Source organism: Tyto alba, unplaced genomic scaffold, assembly GCF_018691265.1.
Source record: "Tyto alba isolate M040663 unplaced genomic scaffold, T.alba_DEE_v4.0 Super-Scaffold_14, whole genome shotgun sequence".
Classification (NCBI taxonomy): Eukaryota; Metazoa; Chordata; class Aves; order Strigiformes; family Tytonidae; genus Tyto; species Tyto alba.
Window position 1 is genome coordinate 50709261 of NW_024881276.1, and position 9463 is coordinate 50718723.

At 42.7% G+C, this 9463-nt stretch overlaps 1 non-coding gene across 1 annotated transcript; it reads right to left on the bottom strand.

The window, feature by feature from the left end:
- Positions 1-8544: 8544 nt before the first annotated feature.
- On the bottom strand, positions 8545-8618 carry TRNAI-AAU. The gene has a single exon. It is a non-coding gene; the product is annotated as a tRNA-Ile (tRNA).
- Positions 8619-9463: the final 845 nt, after the last annotated feature.

Here is a 9463-nt window from a genome sequence, read left to right on the forward strand (position 1 = left end):
AGACAATCTTGGGCTGAAGGTTCACATGTTTGAGAGAAGAAAATCTGGCTCAACTTACCATAGATATTCCAGATCCAAGTATTAAGAGGAGAAACCAGGGGAATATAAACCACTGCTGTTCACTCACATAGTCCAACCTCTAATTGGAATTATAGGCTTTAATTCACAGGTACTTTAATTAGAAGTCATGGTAAATGTTTTGTAAAGCAAGGAGTGCCTGTACAGCACCATAGTGTAGACCCACATCTGCCTGGGAACCTAAAGTAAACCATTTTGCCTTTTGAAGTTCCAGGAGGCTGTTTCTGCTTGCACTAGGAGCCCAGAAGAAATGTACTGTTATTGAAAATTATGTCTCCTAGTGATTAAAACTGAATAGCTAGAGATCAACACAGTTTTAATGTCATATCTAATTACGTACAGTAATTAGAAAGGAAAACAGCAGTAATCCTCTCCCGGTATGATAGACATGCTGAACTTTTTTTAGTTTGGGATGCTAAATCTGTTTTTCAGCAGTACTGTAGCTCATGGCCATCGGTGCCTATTTAAGTCACCAAATAAAGTTTGACACCACTGACCTAGATCTCAATGTCATAAAAGGATTTACAAATTAGAACTAGAATCTAGCAGAGCTGACTAATAGGCTGGTGAGATCCATGTTGATCAGAGCACAATTTCAGCTGTCAAATATGTACACCTAACTACATTCCGGTAGTGTTCATCAATTCAAGGCATATGTCAGTGAGCATATCAGTGACAGTATACATGCTGGAAGAGGCACTATACACATAATAAAGCAGCTGTAAACAGAGAGGACAAGTACTATTTGGGGGTTGAAGATTCCTGTGTTTCAGACTGAAAAAGAACATTAATGCAAGCAACAGTAGAGCAAATATTTCAAAGCCATAAAACCAAGGTAAAATAATTGTTTAAGATGATACAAGATCTGTGAGAAATAGGATGAAACTAAGCAATTGCAAAATGTGCAGACAACTCTAGAATAGTCTTTAATTGCACTTAAGTAATTAGACCTGAGGTTAATATTTCTAAGAAAGAATTAAAGTCATTCTAGAGGTGGTGAAAAACATCTTGTTGCACAGTAGGGCTGTTTCCATCAACACCTAGATGTGACCCAAAACCATAACATTTAGGTATCTAACAACTTAGTAAATATCACTAATCTAAAAGGCTGGAGATATCCTTTCATTCAAATGTTACATGGTGCTGGAGAACAGAACCAATTAGGAATTTCTCAAAGAAATATGGGTTTAGAAATGCACGTTCATTGAAATATCCCTAGCGGTAATAAAATTTCCACCTCATATTTGCAAAATATACCCAAGCATATCAACTGTTTAGAAATCTGGATGGAGTGATTTTGAGCTAGATATTTCAGTTTATCTATTAAAAAGAGTCCAAATCAAAACAGATTGGCCTGACCCAAATTTGGAGCTTATGTGTGATTCCCTTTAAGATCAACAACTTGCTCTGACTCAGGACAGAAAAAAATCCCAAACATCCAAAGTTAACATGGGGAAATCAGAGCAATTCCCTACTGCTGAAAGGAGGAGTGCGATTCCACCAACAAATATATTTATTTTGATTTTTCAAGTATCAGGATTTTCCTTTGTTGGCATTTTTAACTTCAGGGGGAATTCAGAGCATAAAGCCTTGGATAAGACTGTCACTCCAGAAGAGTTAGAAGCAAACTCAACTAGGTAAAGAGACTGACATCTCACTTCTAGAAACTTAACATTAAAAGCTTCTGGGAGTCTGAACAGTTGTGTCTTGGTAGACTTTTACACCTTCCCTCTCCCCAGCCCCTGATTTTCTGGACCTTGCCTGGGTTTATACATTTCTGATCTCTTGGTAGTTTTATAGCTCTTTTGATACAGCTCAAGTGCAGGAGATGATTATACATCACAAGGGAGAACAAAAAGGCCCTGGGGCTTCTGGTTGATCTCCTTGGACGGGCAGAACTGCTCTGAACAATACATTTAAGATACCACCACCAGCACCCCCAAGCAGTAGCTGAGGAGAAATAAAGTATTTTTCCATCATGCTTTCCACTTAGATGAGGGCTGGGGTATAGCCAGAGTTTTATATGCAGTGACTGGAACCACCAGAACAACAGCCGATTCTATTCTGGGCTCCTGCCACCTTCTACTGACCTTCCCTCCCTTACTAATCATCATAATCATGACATTTCCCTCAGATTTCTTACCAACTGGCAGGCAATAGACCAAAACTACAATCAGTTTCGCCTTTGATTGTGGAGGAGGAAGTAAAAGTACAACTGCAGTCAGAAAACAGAACTGGACTAGAAGAGAAGCAAGTTCTCATTCTACAGAAATCATTCTTTTACTTTTGTAAGTCTTACCAAACTTCTGACAAAACTGAAGTTTAATTTTTTTCTTGCAGAGCCACAACCTCTATCGAAGAGCAAAAAGGATTCTGTCCAACATCTAGCATAGTAAGGTTTCCAGATATGACAAGAAGCAACTGGAGCACTGGTATTTACACAACAGTGTAACTTTGCTTTTTAGAACCAGGTGATACCAGCAGGGTGGCAGGAGGGGTAAAAGGCATCAGGTGAGCTAGGAACATAATCCAAGAGCTGAAGAGAATGACCTGTTGAGGTTCTCTAGTTATTCATCTCTGCAGAGTTACTCTTTCCTCATTAAAAAATTAAACTTCAGAACAGTCAGCTTGCCTTCAGGAGCTTGTTCCCAGAATAACTATCTAAAAGGAGATAAAATAAAATGAGAAGGTGTATGCAGGCAATGGAACCTCTTTCTTATCATAGTTACCACAAAATACCAGAGTTACAGTACTCAGATTCATTCCTTGAAAAGCAAATATATTCATAAGTGCTCTTGAAGAAAGACCCTGGTCAGTGTATCCAACAAAATATACTATAAAAATATATTCTATCTGCTGCCTTAACATCAGTTGCTTAGAGACTCAACTGCTTAAAATAAAGCTTGCCCTTTGCATTGCTAGCAGAGTTATTGCAAATCTATCTGTTGGAGAACAAAGCTGAAGAAGAGCACAAGTATATACAAATGAAAGAAGAAAAATCCAATTTCCTCATTAAAACCAATATTAGGCAGAAATTGCCACTTTAAAAAGTTATATCACCATAGGGAAGTCTCAGCAGGCTTTCTGTCTAGTAGAAATAAATTCATACTTTAAACAGATTCTAATGGCTAACATTTTTTTTTTTTTTTTTTTTACTTGGCACCAGACCTGTGGCTGTCTTTGCTGGTGCTCATCTGCCACCAGAAGGTGTGTAAATAAGCCCAACAGGTATTCTACAGCTAGGATACAGGAAGGTAAGCACCTCTTTTTGTAGAGAGATGGGTTTTGTAGCACTTCCCCAGGGATTTTCAAAAGTCCTTCCTAATTAGAATAAGCATTTGCCCTTTTTGTACAGGTGGTGGAAAACAGATATGAAGAACTGAAGGCCTAGACAAGGAGTCACAAAGCAGAATTGAGAATCCATGTATTCATTTGTCTAATTCTTAGATGCTCAGCCCACGCTGTCTCGGCTTTGCTGAAATGAAATACTTTGTGGCAAAATACAGATTTATATTTGTTTTGCTTTTATTCAGTTTTTCATTTTGTATATATAAGGGTAAAACCAGAAAAGTCATGCTTAAGTGGGATGCAGGAAGATTTTCTCCTTAAACAACAGTTTTAATAATTCAAGAGCAGAGGGTTCACCATCAAAAAGCTGTTCTTACTGAAAGCGATGATAGCATATACTAACAAGCTAGTGAAACTTCACTGGGCATGTGAGAATTACCTGTGCCTTTCCTCTATGCATCAAATAAATTGCTCTTTAAACAATATTTTCTTCAACTCTCCCATTCCCTGGCCTTCAAGGGAAATCTCCATGAAGCCAACATGAAGAAACACAAAACCCACTCTAGCTGAAAAGAGTGGGTTTTGTGCTTCTTTCAAGCATGACTGGAAAGACATGACACTGACACTTGTCTTTGTGACTTTGGACTGACCGGATATTTGAATCCTCTCTGGCTGAGGAAAGCCACAAGACTTCTTTTTTTAATGCCTAGTTTTGGACCCCGAGTGAAACCTCTTGATGCACTTTGCAGACCAAACCACTCCTCAGCACCACAGTCCAAGCGGCAGGAACTGTAGCTGAAGGCCATTTTGGCAAGTGTTTCAAGCGTACAACGTCAGATGCTAATTTCTTAAAACTAACCCACCTTGGCAGTTGTTCCACACCTCAGCAGCATGAGTTGCAACCCTCTAAGCTCAGTGCCAGAGCTGCTTTCTATGAAGTCTGCCACGAGAGTTTGTCAAGCTTGCTGAGTGGCATACAGGAGATGTGCTGTCCTGCTTTGTCCAAACTCTCTGTGCTTTCAAGACTGCTTTAACAGCCAGTGCATACATGCAGGGAGTCTGAGATGCTGGTTACCACCCGCATAGCTTAACAACTGTACTGTCTGCTCAGGAACATGAGAAGGCACCATCAGCCTTGATCCTACCAAATATTAAGGACCTGTCATTTGCTGTCCCCATGTGGGACAACACAACATTTCTTCCACACAAGTCTAAGGATGACAAACTCCAGACTACCTCTCATTGTCCCTTGCTGCTCCTTACATTATTGGTTAATGACAAAAAATGACATAGCATAATATATTGTCTTTAAAACTCTATTCCTCTTCATCTCTGAAAATAAGAAAATTTGCATCCAGACTTCAACATACTTCCTTTTAATCGTTAAGAGAATACAGCCAATGGTTACGTCCTCATTAGCTTACTTTCCCTGTGAAACAGCCACAAGATACCTGTTAAAGTGAACACTTCTTGTGCTCACCACAAGGAGAAGAGCCTTACACAGAACTGGTGTATAGTTATAGCTACTCCTGCTAATCTAGTAAGAGAATTTTATTTATTCTTTGTGAAACAAGCACAAATATGCACCAGGAACCAGGTATTTTCACACTTATTTTCTACCTGTTTCTATATGACACATGTTAAAATGAGAATTGGGTGACCTCTCCACGGCCCTGTTGTACTATGGGCATTGCTGGTCCATTCTTCCACAATAAAAAGAAAATACTCTTCAGCTAATTAAACCTATTAAATCTACAGGCAGGCATTAGTTTGAAACTGTGGGAGAAATTGCCAGATACTGTACAAAAGGATTAAGTAACTTTGTAAACAAAGTAACTCAAGAACAAAGATTTGACTCCTGTTCAATCCCAGCCCACCACACTTTCTTGGGTTTTAAGACGTTACTCAGATTTGCTTATACTTCATTTTAGTGATGCCTTTCCCAGAACATACAAATTGGAAGAAAATATTTCTCCAGCTTCAACAGTAAGAATAGTTACTCCGTTCTGATGCATACTGCAAGACAAAAATTCAGGGTCCTTGTTAATTCATTTGCAAAGAAAAAAAACCTGGAAGCCAGCATCCCTCTTATGCAGTCCCCTTTCATGAATAACCCCTGTTTCCGAGACACTAGAGGACCCAAACAGGGGGCTGGTTGTTGGGCTTTTGCTTATAGCTCCCAGCTCCTTTTAGCCAGCTCCTGGACGCGGCAGCGCTGGGCTGCCCGTGCCCATTCAGACACGTTCTTGGCTGGCAGCTCCTTCCTGGGTCTGTTTCTATGGCATTTCCTCAGCACCCTCCCACCTGCACCTCTGCTCACAACAACATTAAATGAAAATCTTTGTTGGGGGTTGTGACGGACTTAGGCTTTTTGATGGAGTTGCCATTTTTTCTAGTGCACAGAAGATAAACGCTACGCTCACTAGTTTTAAGCAAAGCTTAAGCTGCACCTACAATAAAAGCATTCATACTTACACTTAGTTGCACACAAGTTAAAGAAAAACCCCTTCCACCGTATCCTGCCTTTGATTTCAATAACGGTGTTTCTGGATTGTACCTGTGCATTACTCTGCTGGTATACCAGAGAAATCCTTGACACTCAGATTTTCACCGTAATTACAAACCCTAATAGAAAACTGAATGAATAAAGCACACTGATGGCAAAACACTCAGATGCTCTAGTAATAAACATAAGAAATTCTAAGATTAACCTGTGAGGTGGCCAGAAATTAAAATGCTTCAGAACATTACTAAGCATGATTGTATATCTGCCAAATTGAATACAGTGTGAATCCACTTTCTGGCTAGCTTCAGCTATTTTAACTTAAGAGCCTTCCTAGTAGTATTTTAGGCATTAAAGAAAAATGTTGTCACCTCAGTGAAGAACATGAAACTAATTAGCTTATTTGGTCAGCATAACTCTAAAACGTAATTGTTAATATCTGAAACAGTAACAGAAGGAAGAGGTTTGGCTAGACTGATCAGCAGGTTCCTCCTCAGCTGTCAGCGTCCAGCATTGTCACAGGTTGTAAGAAACATTCATCCTCTCCATCACTCTCCGTTGTGGGCTGAGGAGCCGTGCTTCACACCACGGCCGTGCTTCACACCACGCGTTTTAAGCACAGAGCAACCAATGCCCATTCCAGCCTCGATGTTATGCAACCCGATTACAGGTTAAATGCAACACTGAACAGTAACACCAGAATATGCCCCAGCATCTGCCACTGCAGACCATTCAGAATAGAAATTCCTCTGCTGTCCTCACGAGAGCATTATTCCACTATATGGGTTTGCTTGTTTAATCTCTTCTTTTATTCTCCAACTAGTTTTGAGGTTGAAGAATGGGATCTGGAATGACTCCCCCAGGGACAATGGCTGACCCTCACAATCTGACAACCATCTGCTGAAAGTAAATTTAGGGAAAATATATCAATACAACCCTGGCCGCCAAAAAGCCCACACTGAATATAAGCACTTCAAACCAAACTGAAAAAGTGGCCAAGGAGCCATTGCCTCACCTTGGTTTATAGCAAGGACTTTGCTATACAACAACATAGCTGCAATAAAATTCTGATTCCTAATGTGGGAAACATAAAACAAAGCAATATTATTCCCAGATTTTTTTTTTCTTCCTGAAATGAAACACCATGCTGTTTCTCCTTTCATTTCATTCAAAATGGATGTCATTATATGCAGTCAAGTCCTGACCACTATAACTGGACCCAGAGGAATTGAGGAGGATCATTGATTGAAGTAGCCAGACAGAAGGTCATCAAAACAGCACCACATGACTCTCCCTTGACATCTGATGGAATCGTGACAGCAGTCTGGATAATATGAATATTCATCCCTGATTTAAAAATTACACTGTGACTTTGGAATGACATTTCTCATGTACCCTTGTTACACTTTGGTGACACTGTAGGGAAGATGCAATATCAAAACTCTGACTTTGACATGAATGGCACCTGCTTTTCTTCCTCCTTTTTCTCTTTACTATTACCACTTATTTTGAATCAAACTTCGTAGTTGGAAAAAGCCTTAAGCAACAGGCCTGGAGAGTGAAGAAGCATATTAGCAAATTTGTGAAAGAAATCAATAGAATGCTGGTAACTCAAGACATTTTCCCAAAGAAGCTGTGGCTTGTCAGTATGCAGCTCCAATAATGAAACCACTGGTTTCTACAAGGAAAACATTTGCATCAGAAAGTTTCCCTCCTCTGGAGAAATCCAATTTCAGTTCAGAGGTAGATAGGACAAAATAGTATGTGTCTTCATCTTCCAAGAGAAGTTTCTCAGAGACAAAACACTCTTGTACAAGCCAGCTGAGCCATCAGGGATCCATCTCAGCCACTCTTGCAGACATACTATTCGATTAGAGCACATCTCAGTTTGGCCTGCATTTTTTTCTTGAATAAATAGCACACAAAAATTAGGACTCAGATTGCAGTGTGCCTATCAAGTCTCCTATAGGGAGTTCAGAACATTCTCTGAGAACTCATGCTGTCAAGGGAGATCTATGTGTTGTCCTGCTCCAATGGAGAAAAAAGGAAAAACAAACAAACAAAAAAATAAATAAACTCCACTCATTTCAGCAACAACTGTGACAACAGAGAACTGTTAAGGAGTCATACTAATGTACTGAGCTAAAGATCTGATAGGAAATTTTAGTTCCCTGTGATTATGAAGGGAAAACAAGAACCATCTGAAATCCTGCAAGCTTTCTTCGTGCCTAATGCTAATTAACAGAAGCACAAAATAAGAAGGTGCTCTGAGGCAAAAAAAAAAAAACAACAAAATATTGAGTTTTTGGCGATGTCCCATGAAGAGGTTTAAAATTGCGCCGAGTGCAGTTTCTACCTCCACAGTCCTTTTTCTACTGCCTTTTCAATTTCACCTTCCTCCTCCCAGCCCCCCCCGCCCTCGCCCCGTAACCCCCTTCCCCCCGCCCGATGCTCCGTTTCCCCTTTTCCCACCTCTCCCCGTTGTTCCCCCCCCCCCCCCCCCCCCCCCCCCCCCCCGCTCATCTCCGCACCGCTGGGTGCGCCCCGCGGCCCCGTTCCAGCCCCCGCCGGGCCCGGTTCTCCGCCGCACGGGGGAACCGAAGCCGAAAGCGTTTCCCCGCCGCTCCCCGACACCGCCCGGCGTGCGGGGTGCCGGGGCGGCTCAAAAAACCGAATGGCCCGTACGGGGATCGAACCCGCGACCTTGGCGTTATTAGCACCACGCTCTAACCAACTGAGCTAACCGGCCCGGCGGGAAGCGGCCTCCCCGGGAGCGCCCATCACCGCGGCCCCGCCAGGTCCCGTTCCCCGCCCCCGCCCCCCCGCCGGGCGGGAGCCGCTTGCCCGGGGCTTGGGGGTCTGCGGCGCCGGCTGCGCTTCCCCACCGAGGGCCGCAGGGCCCCGCGTGGCAGGGGACGCTGCTGCCGCCGCCTGGGAGGACCGGAGCCTCCAGCCCGGGACAGGGACGCGAGCACAAAGCCCTTTCCCAGCGAGGACAGGGAGGCAACGGAGCAAGCTGCAGGGGGGGGGTGGCCGTGCCGGCTCCATCCTCGGAGGTTTTCCAGACACCCAGGCCAAGTCCTGAGCAGCCTCCAAGCCCGCCCTCACAGCAGGTGCTGCTGTGAGCAGGGGGCAAAGCAAGACGCCTCCCGGGGTCCCTTCCTGCCCGAGTTATCCCGTGGCCTGGGCAACACTCAGCACAGCGTGCGGCAGGAGTGAGACTGAGAGCAGACCCGCAGTCTGTCCTCTGATAAACACAGGGACCAGGGCAGGGTTGATCAGCATCTACGGAAATTCACCTAGCAGTAGAGTTGAATGAAACTGAGCCTAGAAACACCTTTGCTGGAATATTACAGTAACCCAGGGACAAGTTATTCACAATCCCTTTTTATCCCTATTTTGTCTTTCACAGTCAAAGGTTACTGGTGTACGATCTTAATTTTCCTGGCTTATACCGTAATAAAAATCAGGTTTTTCAAACGCTTAATCTTCTTGCCAAAGCTCACAATAGAGGAAAATACCATGGAACATAGATATCAGAGCTTGGGATGAGACAGACTGACTTGGGATCACTGGGATAACAGCACCCTATTT